Source organism: Lissotriton helveticus, chromosome 1_1 (genome assembly GCF_964261635.1).
Source record: "Lissotriton helveticus chromosome 1_1, aLisHel1.1, whole genome shotgun sequence".
NCBI lineage: Eukaryota > Metazoa > Chordata > Amphibia > Caudata > Salamandridae > Lissotriton > Lissotriton helveticus.
In genome coordinates this window covers 915,459,010-915,477,189 of record NC_136057.1, presented here as the reverse complement: position 1 = coordinate 915,477,189, position 18,180 = coordinate 915,459,010, and positions in this window count along the sequence as shown.

Below are 18,180 nucleotides of genomic sequence, written 5' to 3'. Positions count from 1 at the left end.
GGGCTCGAGGCTCTTGGTCCGCTGGAAATTCCGGATTAGGACCCAGTCCCCAGGTTGGATGACGTGTCCTGGGCCCACTCTTTGGCCCGTATGGCCTCGTGCACCTGGTGATAAAGAGTACGAAAGTTGTGGGTTAGATTGTACAGGTAATCAGTCAATACAGGGTATTCAACATCTGACAGTTTCTTAGGTCGAGGGACACCACAGACATTGGCAGGCCTCCCACATACAATTTCGTGTGGAGATAACCCTATCCTGGTGTGGGCCATTGTTCTAATGGACAGTAGGGCCAAGGGCAGAGCATCAACCCAAGTGACACCGGTCTCAGCTACTATTTTGGCCATTTTGGTTTTTAGGATGCCATTGTATACCTCCACTAAACCTGCTGACTGGGGGTGGTTAGCGGCGTGAAATTTTTGCTTTATGCCTAGTGCTGTACAGACATGATCCATGATTTGAGCTGTAAAGTGTGTCCCGTTGTCGCTCTAGACCAAGCGGGGCAAACCAAAGCGTGGGAAGTACTCCTTGAGTAGTACTTTGGCGGTAGTGATAGCAGTGCAGTCTTTGACGGGGTAGGCTTCCACCCATCGACTGAATGCACAGACCACTACCAGGACATATTTTAAGATAACGCACCTGTCCATCTGATGTACAGGACACTCATCTATCCAATGGCCGTACCCCTTACAATAAGCACACTGCCAGTACCTTGAGGACTGGAGGGAGTGGACTGGTGAGCCCTTGGAGGGGGTTGGGATTGCGGTCTAAAATTTCTGCGGGCGTCGGGACCTCGGGGAGGATAAGCTTGCTGTAAAAGAGCCTTAGTCTTAAGATCCCTAACCTTCTTACTTTCCTTATCTTTATCTTCGTTCTCCCTATTCTCGTGGTATTGAGCCATAGCCAAGATACCGGTCATAGTTTGAGCAGACCATGTACTCTCAACCTTCTTAAGCCTGGCAGAGATCCCGGGAATTAAGTTGCTGACAAATTTGTCGACAAACACTGGGCCAGAACCTGGAGTCCGGGGATCCAGACCACTATGTCCCTTGTATTCAGTCTCAAAACGGGTAAAGAAGTCAGCCACATTTTCATCTTTTTGCTGTCTACAGGCGTTTATTTTATCCCAATTGATGACAGTTTCCGGTAAAAGTGTCTTCATAAATGTCATTATTTTTCCAGGCAAAGTCAGGATGACAGCTTCTGGTTTAGCCCCTCCTATCCTTGCTTCTTCCATAGCCTCTAGATCGGCCCATTTACCTCCCAATGCCACTTCATGATCGGTATGCCGAATCTTATCCCAAATTTCAGTGGGTACAACCATACCAAAAAGTAAGTCTATATCCTCCAGAACAAGAGTACCTGCGGATATAATCTGGCCTAACTCTCGGTAAAAGGCAGCCGGATTCCTCCGGGGATCTGGTAACTGACCTTTTAATTGCATTACTTCTGACCTTTTCCAAGGGACATGAACCCAAAGCCTGCGCCAGTGTGCTTCGACAGCCCCTCGGCCATTATTTTGGGCGTCGGTAAGTGCACTAACAAAGACAGGGGCCGCCTCTCTCATTGGCATAGCTGTTTCTAAAGGGGCATTTGAAAAGGTAGTCATGTCACGGTAAGCTAATAAAACAGATATAGCACTAAACATCCCCTCTCCCTGAACATCACCCCTTTTTACTTGTGACCTAAGGTCCATCAATCCGGTAGGTACCTGAACAGACACATTTTCAAATTTTTGCATTATCAAAACACACATGTATTCGGCCCAGGTGGTTTGTTCCATAATTGTCCATTGTGAAAAGGTGGACCATATTTCTTTAAAAGAATAAATATTTTTGTTATTCATCCAACATTCACATTGTTGCCTCTGTAGGTCTTTCTCTTGAAGGGACGAAAAGCTGACTGCTGAGCGTAAGGAGGCTAATCGGGGGTAATTAAATAATTTACATATGTCTTGTTTGACTGTAGACCACGGGGAAGCAGGAGAAGGACGGGTAAGGGTAAAGCTGCTAGGGTTGGACTGGTGGTGACTTGTTGTCATTCCCTCGTCGAGGACAGAGTTAATGGGTGTGGTCGAAGTCATGGGAAAACTCGGGAGGGCTGGTGTGATGGGGGAAACGGTAGGAGGGGCAGTGGTGGCTGGAGCGGGTGGTGGTAGGGGGACATGCGGGGTGTGAGGCGTCAGGGCAGGGTACATTGGGGCATATGCAGGAGGGCTTTCTAGCATGGTATCAAGCAAAGAATCGCTTTCTTCTCCCCCCTCTACATGGAACTTTACTTTTTCCTCACGGGCTGGATAACATTTTTGTACCCGGGCCCCATGCTCCCTATCGGCTATTTCTACCGATTTGGTCATTCTATTTTGCAAATTTTCTCTGGCGTGGTCGGCCATAGACATTCGTTCTTGTTTTCTTTCTTGCGCTTTTTGTTTCCTAGTTCTCTGTTCTACCTCTTTTCTCCAAATCGAACAGATTCAAACATGGACGGGCGCGTTTTTCCTTTAATTAATTGTTCCTCTAAGCTTGCAAGGACTTGGGAATCAAAGGGGCCAAAAAATGGCCACTTTAACTCCGCGCTACTTTTCTTGGTGTATTTCACCAACAACGAGGAAAACATTATGGCAGCAGGGCCATATTTAATATACATAGTATGGCCAGGAGTTCCTTCTGGAGGAAGCGAGCAGGCCTCCTCCAGCTGGGAGTCCTGGGTACACATACAACAACATAACTTCCTGAATTTACTACTGACCGGCATGCTTTAAAAACAGATATCAGACACCAGCGGGTTGCTAAAACTCACCTTGCTTGCTTGCTCAATAACAGACAGACTTGGTGGATGATCAGTCCACCCTTACCTTACAGGGGTAGTTCTCTTCTGCAGACGTAGGGCTGTGTCCTGTTCCAGAAATTATTTGCTAGGGGACTTCAGCGAGAAGGCGGTCAAGTGGCCCATACCGGGTGGGGAGGAACACCGGGTGAGTCGTTTGGTCTATCGGAATATAACAAGAATCCTTGGGTAGGGCGCCTCCGTCAGAGTCTCTCCGTGCACCTCCTCACATCCACCGGGCCTAACCTCCGTACTAGTTGATTCCCTATTCGGGCGCCATTTGAAGAACCAGATTAACCCACTTACAGGGTGTCGGCAGCGGGGGAACCACTCAATCTCCCATACCCTTCATACGTAGTAAAAGGAGACACAGGAGCCTTCATCTGCAGGAGGAACCCAGATTTATTTCAATAGCCCGGGCTATGGAACAGAGTCCAAAGCTAGTCAAAGACACGACAGAGGAGGCTGCTACTTAAATCCGTAGCTAACAAGCCTTTTATACATTTCATACTCCAGCCTTTTGGCTGGAAGACCATTGTTCAATCAGAGCTGTGTTTATTGTTGATTAGCCAGATCCAGGTGGTGTTTGCAGCTAGTGACCTGATCAAGGTAAAGCACACAGTCAAATGTTGGTTCTGCTTTGATCGGGGCTTGGTTTCCTCAGGTTTCTTGGCCAGGTCGTCTTGATCAAAAGCCCCGGCTTTACGAGCCATTCTCCGTGTGTTCTGGATGAGAATGCGGCAATCAGACCATTGTCCAGTGGTACAGTGCATACCATTACATGCCACACACACACACCAGGGCATGTCCTACCTGTCACATACAATGCACCCTGCCCACAGGGTGTCAGGTTAACCAATACAATGTTACAATCTTACCTGTAAGGTGCTTGGCAGGGTTTCTCAGAGACGCTATGAGCCAACCTCCCAGAACCCATATCTGATAACCAGTGATTATGTGAACACTATGGCTATTTAATAGAAATCAGGGAGGAGGGCCGGAGTTGGACGCTGACATATTCCTGTTGTCAACCTGCGAGGCAACAAGAAGTATTTTTGAGAGTGTTGTCCTAAAAGTTGCACAGTTAGCTATACTATCCCTACTTTAAGACTGGGGACATGAGTGATGTAAATGTCCTACCTGCGATCTACTTGAATGAGCATAGTGTCCTGGACGTCGTCGTGTGATGGGTGTTGTCCTCTAAGGCCATTGTCACGGTAGTGGTGTCTGTAGTGACCGTGATGATGTTGATGTTGCCGTGTTTCTTCTCTGTTACTGAGAAAATAAAAATATAATCTACTTCTGTTCCTTTACCCAAAAGGTGTACATCACATTACTGTCTTTACATTACATTGATTTGATTATTTTAACAATGTTCACTAACTTATTCATCATCCTTTGTTTACGTCCAATCACGCAATTCTGTGCTTAAAAATAAGAAATGGTACAACGAACATAATAGGCATACTATTGCAACATTATAATTGTTCCGATTGTCCTGCTTAAGTTCCTTTATATACACTGTCTGTATTTTCAATATCTTTTCTTAAAGCAGAAAAAGGTTCCAAAAATGTTCTTGTATCTCTTTAAAAGATGTGCACTGTTTTTGCTGCTTTCTTGCGATGAGCGCCTTTTGAATATAAAAATAAAATGATTAATTTAGCTTTCTTCTTCTTCTTCTTACAGGAATCGTTGATGCTGCCGAAGAATCCAGAAGTTCAAGGAAACCGGAGATGCTCATCAGGTAAGCAGTTCGAAGAAGATGTTGACATGGCGACGGTCGGAAGGCTAAGCGCCTTCTGGAACTTGGGTGTGGCATTTTATAGCCATGCCACACCTGAACCGCACCCTAGATGGCTGCTATGCTGTGCGCGTTCTGACGCGATGCAACATGCAGCTGATCGGAGTCTTAATCGTCCTCAGAAAGCATTGAGGACAATGTGCACATCAAGCGCAAGCTTAAACTGAGACATTTCAAAGCGGTTTCTGTCAAATATAAACTCAATGCATTATGACAACTTACTACAATAAGTAGTGGCCAACTCTACATTACAGCATACCCAGTAAACAAGCATTGATACCTATTACAGTAAACAAACATTAATATATCACATAGTTAGGCATACTTAAATTGGAGTGCTGGATGCACAGGATAGTGGTGGGTTTTAATTGGGCAATAGCTGCTCTATAAGGAGTAATAAAAAACCATGCCCTGCGTAGACTCTATGTCTATAATGTGGGGGCCCTTGTATGCATCAGACACGGGATCTTGACACAGGGGTTCCTTGGGTCTACCTTAGGGGTGACTAACATGTAGAAAAGGGAAGGTTTAGGGATTGGCAATCGGGTGCACTTGCCAAGTCGACATGTCAGTCCCAGACTGCACACAGGCTCGGCCACGGCATGCCTGAGCCTCATTTTACAAGCTGCTTCTGTGGCTGGCACAATCAGTGCTGCACGCCTACCAGCAGCATTTGATTTACAGGCCCTGGGCAAACACAGAGCACTATACTAGGGTCTGACAAGTAAATCAAATAACCAATCATGGAATCACTAATCCATAACAACAATTTACAAAAGGGAGCACTTGCACCTTGATTACAAAAAAAGCTGGGTTGTTCCTAAGTTTAAGGAATGTACGTGTCCCTGTTGTGTGAAGGATGTTGGAGGGCCTTGTAGAGTCCTACGGTTGGGCATGCATTTTGTTGGATGTAATGCCCTCACACACCCTTTCAGGTATCATGCTTCATCATCTGGGCTTGCTCCTCGTTGGGTCGGCGGTGCAATACCCAACGGGCGACACCTCAAAGAGGGGCTCTTTGGTGGAGATCTTTTATCCAACTGCCGTTCAGATGAAGTGCGGGTGTGGGGCCAGAAGTGCGTAGACGTGTGAGTGTGTGTAAAAAATAAAGCTAGAAGTACCAGGAATTACTTTATTCTGGGGGTCCCCTGCTCTAATTAAGAATGAAAACTATCCGGTACTCGCTGGAATGTTATGCTTCCGGTTCACGAGTTGCAGTTTAGTGTGTGCTGTAGTCGGTCGACATGTTTCTCGCTCTAGTGCAATGGCTAGCGATTCTTCAGGACCTAACAGTAGAAAGTATATCTAAGGTATCGACTGTCTACGTCAGTATGGTTAATGTCTAATATTTAGAAAACATTCAAGTGTGATTAGCTCACAGAAAAGGTTTTTCCTGCGTGATACCTGTGTTGGGCTGCATCTACCTGGATTGGGAGAAAAGGAGCAAATCACAACAGATACGGAAATAAAACAAAACAAAGGGTGATAATGTACATTCCTAGTGCCATGCTAGAATAGGTGCTGCTAGCATGTGAGCTCAACATAAATGAACGAGTGTTCATGCAGATCCTTAGTGAGCAATGTGGTGGGCATGCTCCTGTGGACAATTGTAAAAAACTGTAAAAACCTACACATATAGCGTCAACAATGTAGGGTGGTATAGCTTCTAACTCACCCTAATTGGTTATGTATATAGGCAACAACAGTATCCGGCAGGTTATACAGCGTGTTGAACCATCAAGTATCTGGCGGGTCATGGGAGGAAACCGTAGTTAAGTGCCTGTAACTGGTAGTGTATGTCACAGGCTACTGATGTCACAACAGACAAAGGGTGGTTACAGGTTGGCGGTCACTCCATTACCTTACTGTGGCCTCTGCATTTCAAAATGGATCTAACACAAAAGGGCCCTCCCCTTCTGGTAGATTTTGTTCCCACTGCTGCCGGGGGATTCTCGCCTCTGTGTCATCCTTGTTTATGGCTGGCTGAAGTACGGTAACGACACAAGACTCATGTGGAACCTGATTTGTAAACCCGTATTAGGAACTCAGGGTACCGGTGGAAAGAAACAAGGCGGTGCTGTGCTGCGTGCCCCGGGTATCGGTTAACTGGCTAAAACCGCGACCCACTATCTCTGCAGGGTGCGGTGGGTGTCGCGGTATTGCCAGGTAGCGTGTTGTTATAGTAACGTGTTAACAGCAGTTTAAGGACGCACATACCCCGTGGCGGGCTGCCCGGTGTAATGTGGATGTCCTCCCTTACGTTCTTATCCCCATGGTATAGGTAGTGCCAGCAATCGCCAAGCTCGGTTCGCTGGCATCGGGAGAAAATGTCACCCATGTCTATGAACCAGCCCGCAGTGGAAGATTGTCCCCAAGTGTGCTATCAAAGAACCGCTATGTGCCCCGGTATGGGCGGTCTCGGAAACTGAGCTTTGTAGAGCTCAAAGCGCTACCTCATAATAGGTCCCCCACCCCTTTAGAGGAATAACTAGGAGCGGGAGTTTAAAAGGGGAGTCCGTGGTGCCTTCTTCCAAGGTGCTCGGTCAGGATGGATTATTGGCACTTACTAGGTTATTCCCGTGTCGTCTCTTCTGTCACCTACCCCTCGCCGCCGGATCCGGGTGGTGGCTTGCGGTTCGGTGGCATAGCTTCAAGTACAGGTTCCCGCGGTCACGGTGACGTGACTCGGCAGGAAAGGTGTGTCTATTGTTTAGCAGGGGGATCATAACGGCCATCTTAGAGTGGGACGCTGTCCCTATGATCGCGGAGTGTCAGCCTCTCTCGAGCCTGTGCTTAAGCCCCTTACAGTTCGGGTGTGTATTTATCATACAAGCTGGAGTGATATTCGCGGACACTAGTAGATCGTTGATGTAGAATATTAGTGTGCGAGTCCTCTACAATTAGTATACCAATTTGAGTTGGCTATTGCACAGTCGACCCAACGAGGAGCAAGCCCAGATGATGAAGCATGACACCTGAAAGGGTGAAGCATGACACCTGAAAGGGTGTGTGAGGGCATTACATCCATTAAAATGGATGCCCAACCGTAGGACTCTACAAGGCCCTACAACATCCTTCACACCACAGGGACACGTACATTCCTTAAACAGCCCAGCTTTTTTTGTAATCACTCATTATTTGAGGGCACGAATGAGGCTGGACCTACCACTCACCAGGAGTGGTGATTGCCCTTCTTCTAACAGACTACTCCCTCTTGTTGTAAATTAGCACTTGCACCTTGGCACTGAACAGCAGTGGCAACATGCCCAAAGCATCTAGACCAGCAAAAACACAGGAGGCAACAGCAAAAAATGGAAGGAAGACCCACGCCAATGGTGCGAAGTCTAACACATGTTTGTATTAAATGTGTTGTTGTTTTAGTATTGAATGTGTGCAGTATAACCGGCAGACCACCTATTTTTATGAGGACCCATTGTATCCATGGATCCATAAAATCAATTTAAAAAAAAGAAATACTTGGGGCATTGCATTTAGAGAAAGACTACATAAGTTACCCTACATTAATTTTCTTTTTTATCTTCAAAATATACAATAAGAATGAATGTGTGAATAAAATGTATTTATAAACTTATGAAAATGTATATTAGTAAAGTTAACTTATGGGTCAAATTGTAGTACACTTTATATTTTTAAAAACTGTGAAATAACTAAAAAAATAAAGATTACAGGGACGTTATAGTTAGGAAATAGCATGAAAAATGAAGAAATTCACTCAAAAACCAAAGGTCACAGGGACATTATAGTTAGGAAATAAGATTAAAAAACCTTAAAATATCAATGAAAAATACAAAGATTACAGGGACACTATAAGGTTCCGATGTTACACACACAAAACCATAGAAGTTCAGCAGTTATAGTTATCTCAAGTAACTTTGAGTCATGCCCTAAGGTAACTATAAATCGTGCCCTCGCCATTCACTGCTAATTACTTCTCATATTACATCACTCATTACATAATCTATGACATCATTGATAATATCACTGCAACATTTGCAATGAAAATATTGATGAGAAAGCCGTGAATGGCAGGGGAGTGAGTTTTAGTTACCGTAAGGCATAAGTCAAAGTTACTTGAGATAACCATAACTGCTGAATTTATATATCTATCTTCACTTAAAAAAACAAAGGTTACAGGGATGTTATATTGAGACTCACATTACACTCATACAAAACCAGTGAAATTCAGCAGTTATAGTCAGTTGAGCTAACTCTAACTTATGCTCCCGCAATGCACTGCTTATCATGTCACATATTACATCACTCATGACATGGTCAGTGACATCACTCATGACATCACTCATGACATCTCAAATTATATTACTGATGACATCATTGATGACATCATCCAGTGATTATGAGGGTTTTCTAAACATTTCTGAGTGTGAAACACATATACCAAGGTACTACAAAAGTTAAAATAGTATACTTTGTGCATTACGAATGAGTGATACTATTTCTAACATATATTATGTGAGTGGATGTGTGACTATGTGTGTCCATGTATGAGTGGGTGTCTGAGTGCCTGTATGGGTATATTCATAGGTGTGTGAGTAGGTGTGTGAGTGAGTGAGTGGCTGTACGGGTGGGTGAGTGGGTATGTAAGTGGCTGTATCGGTGAGTGAGTGGGTGTCAGAATGGTTGTATGAGTGAGTGACTGGCTGTATAAGTGGCTGTATCAGTGAGTGAGTGGCTGTGTTTGTGTGGGTATTTTGTTAAGTGAGTTGGTGTGTGAGGGGCTGCATTGTAGAGTAAGTGTCTGGGTGTGTGGGTGAGTGAGTGTATGAGTAAGCCCTTTTTTGTGAAGTTTTATATAGTACAAACTAGACCCGAAGGTATCAGAGTGCTTTACATGAGATACAGACACATAATTTTTTTTTGTTAGGCACCAGGAGATTAAGTGATTTGCCCAGAATCACAGAATTGTGAGCGTCCCTGCCGAGACTCAAACCTGGTTCCCCAGCTCCGAGGTTGACCGCCTTAGCTGTTAGGCTACATTCTCTCCCCATGCTAGTATGAATATGTGAATGGGTATGTAAGTGATTGTGTGGGTGTGTGTGTGAATGAGTGTGTGAGTGCTTGCATGGGTAACAGTGGTTGTGTTGAGAGGATATATTGGTGAGTGAGTTGGTGTGTGAGTGGCTGCATATGTGAATATGTGGGTGTGTGATTAGCTGTATGGTTGAGTGTGTGGCTGTGTGAGTGGCTGTATGGATAAGTGACTAGTGTTATGAGTAGCTGTATGGGTGAGCGAGTGGTTGTTTTAGTGGCTGTCTGAGAGAGTGAGTGAGTGAGTAGGTGTGTGAGTGGCTCTATGGATAAGTGAGTGGGTGTGTGAGCACTTTTATGGGTCTGGATGGGTATGTGAGTGGTTGTGTGAGTGTATAGGGGTGTCTGAGTAGGTGTCTGAGGGCTTCTGTAAATGATGTCATCAGTGATGTCATTTGAGATGTCATAAGTGATGTCACTGACTATTTCATGAGTGATATAATATATGAGGTAGTAAGCAATACATTGTGGGGGTATAGGACTGCTGAATTTCACTGGTTTTGTATGAGGGAAATCTGAGCCTAAATGTAACATCCCTGTAACTTGTGGCTTTTTCAGTGAATTTATAAGGTTTTTTAAATTTTATTTCCTAACTATAACGTCCCTGTAAACTTTGGATTTTAAGTGAATTTATAAGGTTTTAAAAAATAAATCCTAACTGTAACCTGTAACCTATGAGAGTAAGTCTGTGAGTGAGTGCATGAATGTCTCAGTGGATGTGTGAGTGAGTTCATGAGTGTCTCAATGGGTTGTGAGTTGGAGTGCCAGTGTCTGTATGGGTCTGGAAGTGGTTGCATAAGTGTCTTACTGGGATGTGTGAGTCGATGCTGAGTGGGTCTGTGAGTGGGTGTGTGAGTCCCTGAGTAGTTGTATGAGTGGGTGCGTCTGAGTGAGTGTCCCAGTGGGCCTGTGAGTAGGTGTGAGAGAATCTGAGTGGGTTTGCGAGTGCCTCCATGAGTGTGTGAGTCATTTTGTGAGTGAGTGCATGAGTGTCTGAGTGGATCTCTGAGTGAGTGTGTTAGTCTCTGAGTAGGTCTGTGAGTGGGTGTGTGAGCCTCTGAGTGGGTCTGTGAATGGTTGTGTGAGTGGCTGTGTGGGTCTGTAAGTGTGTGTGAGAGTCTTTGAGTGGGTCTGTGAATGCCTGTGTGGGTGTATGTGTCTAAGTGGGTCTGTGAGTGGGTACATGAGTGTCTGAATGGGTCTATGAGTGGCTGTCTGGGTCTGTGAGTGGGTGCATGAGTGTCTGAGTGTATCTGTGAGTGGGTGTGTGAGTGTCTGTGTGGGTGTGTTAGTAGCTGTGTGACTTGGCCACAAAGCAACCACATCTGTCCTTTTATTCAACAAGAGTCCACGGTACAAAATATCTATCCAAGTGGAGTTCTTTCTACTGGTTAATTACTAAGTACTACCTCCTTGGGTAAATGTCCAGTATGTGTTCTACACTACCACTGCATGATGGCGCACAAGGAAATGTCACCTGTGACCATGTGTGTGTTTTGGCAATGTGATTGTTCCTGGTGCGTCTATATCTAGAAATATGTGTTAACAAGAATCCTCCTATAGAGAAGACAACAAGACGACACCAAACAAAGGTCCTTACTCTTAACTACAAGATAACAGTACATTTCAAAAGAAAGGACTCTCCGAATCCTAGAATAATATTGCAACTTTTAAATCCCTTTAAGGAGAAAAGAGGGAAGGACAGAAAGAACAAAAGAACAAAATTCACCCCAACCCACCCTTGTACCTCCCCCACCCAACCCCACTGACGCAGAAGCTGGAAATAACTGGGTCAGGTCAGTTCTCTAAATTCCTTCGTTAGTAAACCAAGAAAGGGTCGCCAAATGGTTGTAAATATCTCGCCCCTGATGTAAATGTAAGGGTGAGTTTTTCCAACCCCAATATGTCCCATTGGCTTCTGAGCCAAGTTACATGGATCGAAGCAGTAGGAGTGCCCCATAGGGCCAGGATAGTCTGATGGGCGACCCTCAGGGATATGCTAATGTGGTGCCCTCTATAGGATGAGAGAGGGTAGGAAAGAGGGTTAGGGAGGCGTAGCAGTGTATATGATGGAAATCTGGGAAGCTGAGTGGAGAAGTGAGTGTCAATGGCATGCAATACTGAGGCCCAGAATGCTGTGACCCCCGGGGCAATCCCAGAGAAAATGAGTGAGTGTGCCTTTTGCCCCTCATTGGCACCAGCATGTGTCACTGCATGACCGGATTCCCCCTATGAAGTCGCACCAGATTTAAGTACCCATAGGAGGTAAGTTTAACAGCCGTTTCTGTGCTTTTTAAGTTGTAGGTGGTGTGTTTGGCTCGGTGGTATATGTTGGGCCATTCTTTAGGGCAGAGTGGGCAGCCTATTTCAGATTCCAATCAATTCTGGGAGGGGTATTTGTCTTTGGTGGGAGAGGGCTGGAGCAAAATGTATAACTTCGAAATGAGGCACTTGTCTATGTGTTCATCCAGGAGCCATTTCTCGTATGGTGTCAGCAACCTCCCTGCTCCCTGATAGATCAACGGGTGCGCTACTCAGTGTCTTATTTGGAAGTATCAGAAGCGTTTAGATTTGGGGATAGCATAGTCCATTCTTAGGGTGTAAAATGGGACCAGCCCTTCCTGATCAAAAAAATGTCCTATCGCCCTGCAGGGGGCCTCCGGCCATACATGGAATGATGCTCCCAATCCAGGTGTAATGTCAGGGTTGTCAGCAATCAAAGTCAAGGGGGACTGCAGGGAGGTCAGCCTCCCTTTACGTATGCATCCGTTCCACACCTATAGTAGAGAATGAGTTATTGGGGAGATGTATAGGCTAGGAGCTCTGTGGACACGTGGCAGAAACTGGACCTTCGCCAACGATGTTCCGGCCAGGGCTCTGTCCATAAACAGCCAGTGCTTCTCTGACTTTGCCCTCCACCATTCCACTAATTAGCGAAGCTGGGCGGCCTAGTAATACCTAAGAAGGCAAGGCACCTATAGGCCCCCCTCCACCAGGGGGAGCCAGCTCCGCTCCCTGCTCATTCTGGGCAGCTTAACAGCCCATATAGAGTCACTTAGTGCTGTCTGAAGGGTCATAATCATACCCTCTGAAGTGGGCCAGTGGTAGGGCCTGAAATAAAAAGAGGATCTTGCGCAGAGTAGTACTTTTTATGGCCCCAAATGGCCCAACAGAGAAAGTGGGTAGTGTTGCCATTGGTCCAGTTCAGTTCGAATTCGAACCATCAATGCTCCGTAATTTAGGACGTTTGTCTTCTCTAGTGTCCTGCATAGCTGGCATCCTAAGTATGGGATAAAGTCGGCTGTCCAACAGATCATGTGTGCTCGCATTAGTGTCTCCAACTCAGGAGGGGGATTGTGAAGCTGAGGGCCTGAAACTTGTGGAGGTTCATGCAGAAACCGGACACCTGTCTGAACTCTGTTAATTCAGTTAAAAAGGTGGGAAGGTTCCTAACCGGGCTTTCTAGCATAACCAACATCATCTGTGTGCAGGTTGATGCGGTGTTCTTCCCCTCCCAAGGGATGGTTTTGCACCTGCTGCACAAAGGGCTCCATATATAAAGCAAATAAAAGAGGGGAAAGTGGGCAGCACTGTCTTGTGCCTCTGTGTATGGGGTAGTTCTATGAGCTCAACCCGTTGACTCACTGAAGCCAACAGAGCCCTGTAGCCACTGAGAACCCAAGATCAAAATTTCTCCCCGAATCCAAAATGCGCCAGTGTCGCCTGAAGGAAGGGCCAGTGGACCCGATCGAATGATTTCTCAGCATATACTGAGAGTAACATGCTGGATCCCTGCCTGCAATGACCTTGTCTAGAACGTGCAAGAGACTTTTGGTGTTGTCCGCACATTGCCTCTGTAGAACAAATCCTGCTTGATTAGGGTGAATAAGACCATACATCAAGGGGTTGAGGTGATCTGCGAAGATACCAGTGAAAAGCTTTGAGTCCGCATTTAAGAGCAATATGGGGTGGTAGTTAGAGCAGGACCTCTTGGCCTTTCCATGCTTGGGGATGACAATGATGGTTGCCTCAAGCATGGAAGCTGGGAGAGAGCCAGAGTCCGCAATAGCCTTAAAGAGCCGGGTGAGGACTGGAGCAAGGATGGCTTTGTAGAGTCCGGAGGAAAAGCCATCTGGGCCCAGGGACTTCAATGCCTTCTGGCTTGAGATGGCAGAGATAACTTCATCCACTCGTATTGGCTCGTCAAGGGAGGACACTTGGGAGTCAGTCAATTTGGTCACAGGAGAGCCATGGAGATAGCGGGCTATGGCCTCAGGGGTGACGTGTTGATCCGAGTAGAGTGTTACATAGAAGTTCTTAAACCGGGCTGCTATGGAAACGTCGCCCACCAGTTACTCTCCATTCCCTGCCAGAAGGGAATGGACTGTATTGGCTTGTCGTTGGGTTCGGAGTTTGGTGGCCAAGAGTTTGCTGCTCTTGTTCCCATTCAGATAAAATGAGTGTTTGAGGCGCAACAGGGCAAATTCTGCTCTGACAAGGTCCAAGCCAGCCAGTTGTTTCTGTGTGGCCTCCAGCTGGTGCCAGAACCATGGGGGCACCGGTATGGTGGTGGATAAACTTCAGCTCCCTAACCTTATCCTGCAGCTCAGCCTGCTTAAGCTTCCTCTGTCTATTCTCGGCGGCCGAAAGGGATTTCAACTCCCCTCTAACCACTGACTTTAGTGCATCCCAAATGACCGGGAGCGGCACTTCCAGATTATCATTAGCTTCCAAGTAGTCACCAATAGCCTTCTTAAGCCGCACTATCACCTCAGGATTCTGCAGCAGCGACTCCCTAAGCCACCAGTGTCATCATGCATACCACTGTTGGGGATTGTGTATTTCGAGCATCAGCGCAGAGTGGTCAGAGAGGGCTCTCGGCTTAATCTTGACCATGCGGAGGAGTTGCCGTAAATCTTGGGTACTCAGAAAATAATCTAAGCGGGCATAAGATTTATGGGCATGTGAGAAAAATTTAAAGTCCCGGGGTGCCGGTGTGGGATACTCTCCACAGGTTTATTAGCCCAGCCTCCTTTAACTAGGCCATCCGTTGACAGTGACCCAGTTCCCCCCTCCCTATGTACAGAGCAGCCCATATTCTTATCAAGGACTATATTAAAGTCACCCCCTATCAGGACCAGACTGTTCTGCGATGTTAATGTCCCCGCTAAAGCCTCCCGAATAAAGCGCTCCTGCCCTTCGTTAGGTGCGTAAAGGGTGCCTAGTGTTAGCGTCTCTGAACCCAGCTGTATTTGGTAAACCAGGAGACGGCCTTTAAGCTCCATCAGTTTGGGGCCACCCCTGCCGTCTTGCGCCCTGATGAGGAAAACAGCTGCTGGGGAAAGGATCTAGATTTAAGCCGCTGAGAGTAACCTGCCAAGAGATAGGTCTCCTGTAGGAGGCAAATCTCTGCCCCAGTGTGCTCTAGATAAGAGAGGACAGACTTGCATGTCACTGGGTTATTTAACCCTTTAACGTTCAGGGATATCACCTCTAAGGTGTCGCCTATTGCCATTGAGGGTGAGTGTAATCTTGCTGTGAGGAACTGTCCTGTCCCGTCATCCCCTTGTAGTGTAATACGGGAACCAGAAATGTTAAAAGTGATCGAACAGTGACCCTTGATAGTGCAGCACTGTGGTACTTTTCTAACAAACATTCATAAACAAAGAACAAGAAAATCAAACTCCCCAGGATACTAGATTAAGGGCTATATGTAGGTAACTTCAATTTACCGACTCATAAATACCGAATTTTACCGATTCGGTATTTATGAATCGGTAAATTAGAAGGAGGGAGATGTAGGTAAATTCTTTTTTTGAATGACCGATTCTGTAAAAATCGGTATTTACAGAATCAGTAAATACCGATTCGGTATTGCCCATTGATTCCTATGGGCCTTGAAGCCCATAGGAATCAATGGGCAATACCGAATTGGTATTTATCGATTCGGTAAATACCGATTTCTGCAAGGGTGCAGGGGGTGTCACTTTGACACCCTCTAGCACCCCAAGTACAGGCACGTGTAACATGTGGCACACATACATGCCCTAAGGGCATGTCTGTGTGTCACATTGCACAGGTGTGCATGCACAGATGTGCATGCACACCTGTATTCGGTATTTTTATTGGGTGGTAAAATACCGACTCTTAAGGGCCTGTGGCACTCTGTGAAGTGCCACCTACATCTCATTTACAGAATCGGTAAATTTACCGATTCAGTATTTTACCGATTCTGTATATTTACAGAATCGGTAAATTTACCGATTCTGTAAATGAGATGCCCCCTACATGCCAAATCCTAAATACCGGTCGGTAACGGACGAAATCGGCCGTTACCGACCGGTATTTGGGCTCCTACATCTGGCCCTAAGTCTCTGGAAGGAGGAAGGCCATTAGAGTGGTCTCCACCCTCCTCCCCATTGGAGGACCACAGAATGGGGTTCTTTGTGACCTGAAGTTGTCGTGGGGATCACCCCTCTCACAGCCCCGAAACGCATCCAGCGTGTACCCTAGCGGTAGGCATGGCAAGCTGTGCAGTATCAGTCTGCTCCCGCGGGCACCAAATCGCCTGCCAGGCTCTCCTGGACCGCTTTCCTCTCCTGCACCATTGCCTCGGGATCAAGTTTTAGGGCCCCCCTGCCCCTCGGCCTCCGTCTTTGTCTTTGTAGCTCTCAGGGGCCTGTTCCGGTCTTCTTTCCAGCTGCCCCAGCTGCCCCGCAGTTGATGCCTCCGGCTGCTCAATCTGAAGGAGGGCATTGACCGCACTGAGGGAGCACATCTGGCAGGTTTTCCCCTCCCATCTGAAGATCAGGCAGAAGGAGTGGCCCCAGGTGTACAAGATGTTATGGTCTCTGAGGAAGGAGAGCACTAGGTGGAAATCTCCCCTCTACTGGAGCGTGATCGCTAAAAGATCCTGGTGCAATTGAAGCGGATGTCCCCGAAAATGCATCAGATCGGGGCCTCTGACGGCCCGCAAGATACGTTCTTTCAAGGGCAAACTGTGCACACAGGCTAGAATATCCAGGGGAGCTCTGGGGGGCCCAGCCCGGTGTACCCTGTCCAAGCGAAAGTCTGACTCAGGTGTGTCGCCTAGGATCTGGGTAAAAAGGGCCTTCACGTATTCTTCCACATTCCCTGCTACAGCGGAGGTAGGAGCATTCCGGATCCTGATGTTGTTTCGCCGTGACCTATTCTCAAGGTCCTCGGCATGGGCCTGATAATCAATCTGTCTGTAAGAAAGGTGAATTATTTCTTGTCGAAGTTGCTCCAGTTCCTCATCTCTGGCGGTCTCATTCAATTCCAGTGTGTCCACTCTATAACTTTTTTCTGAGATCTCCTACCTAACTCCTTGCAAGTCCTGAGCCAAGTCTCCTTAGATCGATTGCAGATCCTCTTTAAGTGACGTAAATAGGGACTTGAGGTAGGAGTGATTGATGGGGGCATCTCCATCATTCGTACCCTCCGGGAATGAAGAAGCTGTTGGGGATTCGGGCGTTCCTGAGTCGGAACTTTAACTAGCATATCTTTTAACATGCAGTCTTTTTTTACTCGACCGTCACCATCCTCTTGTTTGGGATGGGGGTCCGGGGATCGCTTAGAAAGGGAGGAGAGTGATCCCGGTCTACCAGAGCAAAGTAATGGGAGCGGGGCACCTGCCACCTCCCCGGCTCGGCACAGCCCAGTGGGTCTTGTCAGAAGTGCGACATTGGGGTGCCGGAATTCTGGCACTCTTCACCCCAAACCGCCCAGTCCAGCATAAAGGCCTAGCCCGAAGGCAAGGGGACCCAAGTCCAGAAATATGCGCCCTTCAGTGAGGGATTCAGGGCAGGACTCCCTGTGCTGTGGCAATGCGATGGGGAGGACACCGCGGTGTGTTTCCCAAGGGGGCAACCAGGATATAGTAGTTTGCTGTCTCTCATTCACGGAAGCAGCTCTCCGGGTCTTTCGCCTCTGCTCTTCCTCTCTATCTGGAGCCTTACGCCTGTGGTCTGTTTATGCTTTGAAGTTGGACCTGATCCTTTTCACTGTTCAGGGCTTCTTCCCCTAGTGGTGCCCGCCCAGCAATCAAGCCCTATCGGCTAGGTCTACGCCTCTTCAGGGGCCAGATGCCAATGGAGCTTCCAGGGCCATCCCTGTCCGCCGGGCCCCAGCCCATCACACCCTGGCGTACTGCTGGCTAGCACTCTGGGTAAAATAAACTCTCCTACCTCCTCAGGCCGAGGGATTTCATGCTGCTCCAGTCATAGGGAATCTCCTCCCCAGGCTCTGTCTTCCCCGGTCTCTGTCACCTCTCGGGTCTTGCCCTTTTGGCACTCCTCCTGGGCTCCGCAGGCCCACGCCCCCCAGGGGTCAAAGGGGGTCACTGAAGGGGCCCTCGAGGATGTCCTGACTACTTCGGGGGCCAGCCAGGCCCAGGCCACACACGGCCAGCCGGAAGGGTCTCGCAGTGCGCTTGCATTCTTGGGGGAGGGCCGTCCTTGTGGTGTCCC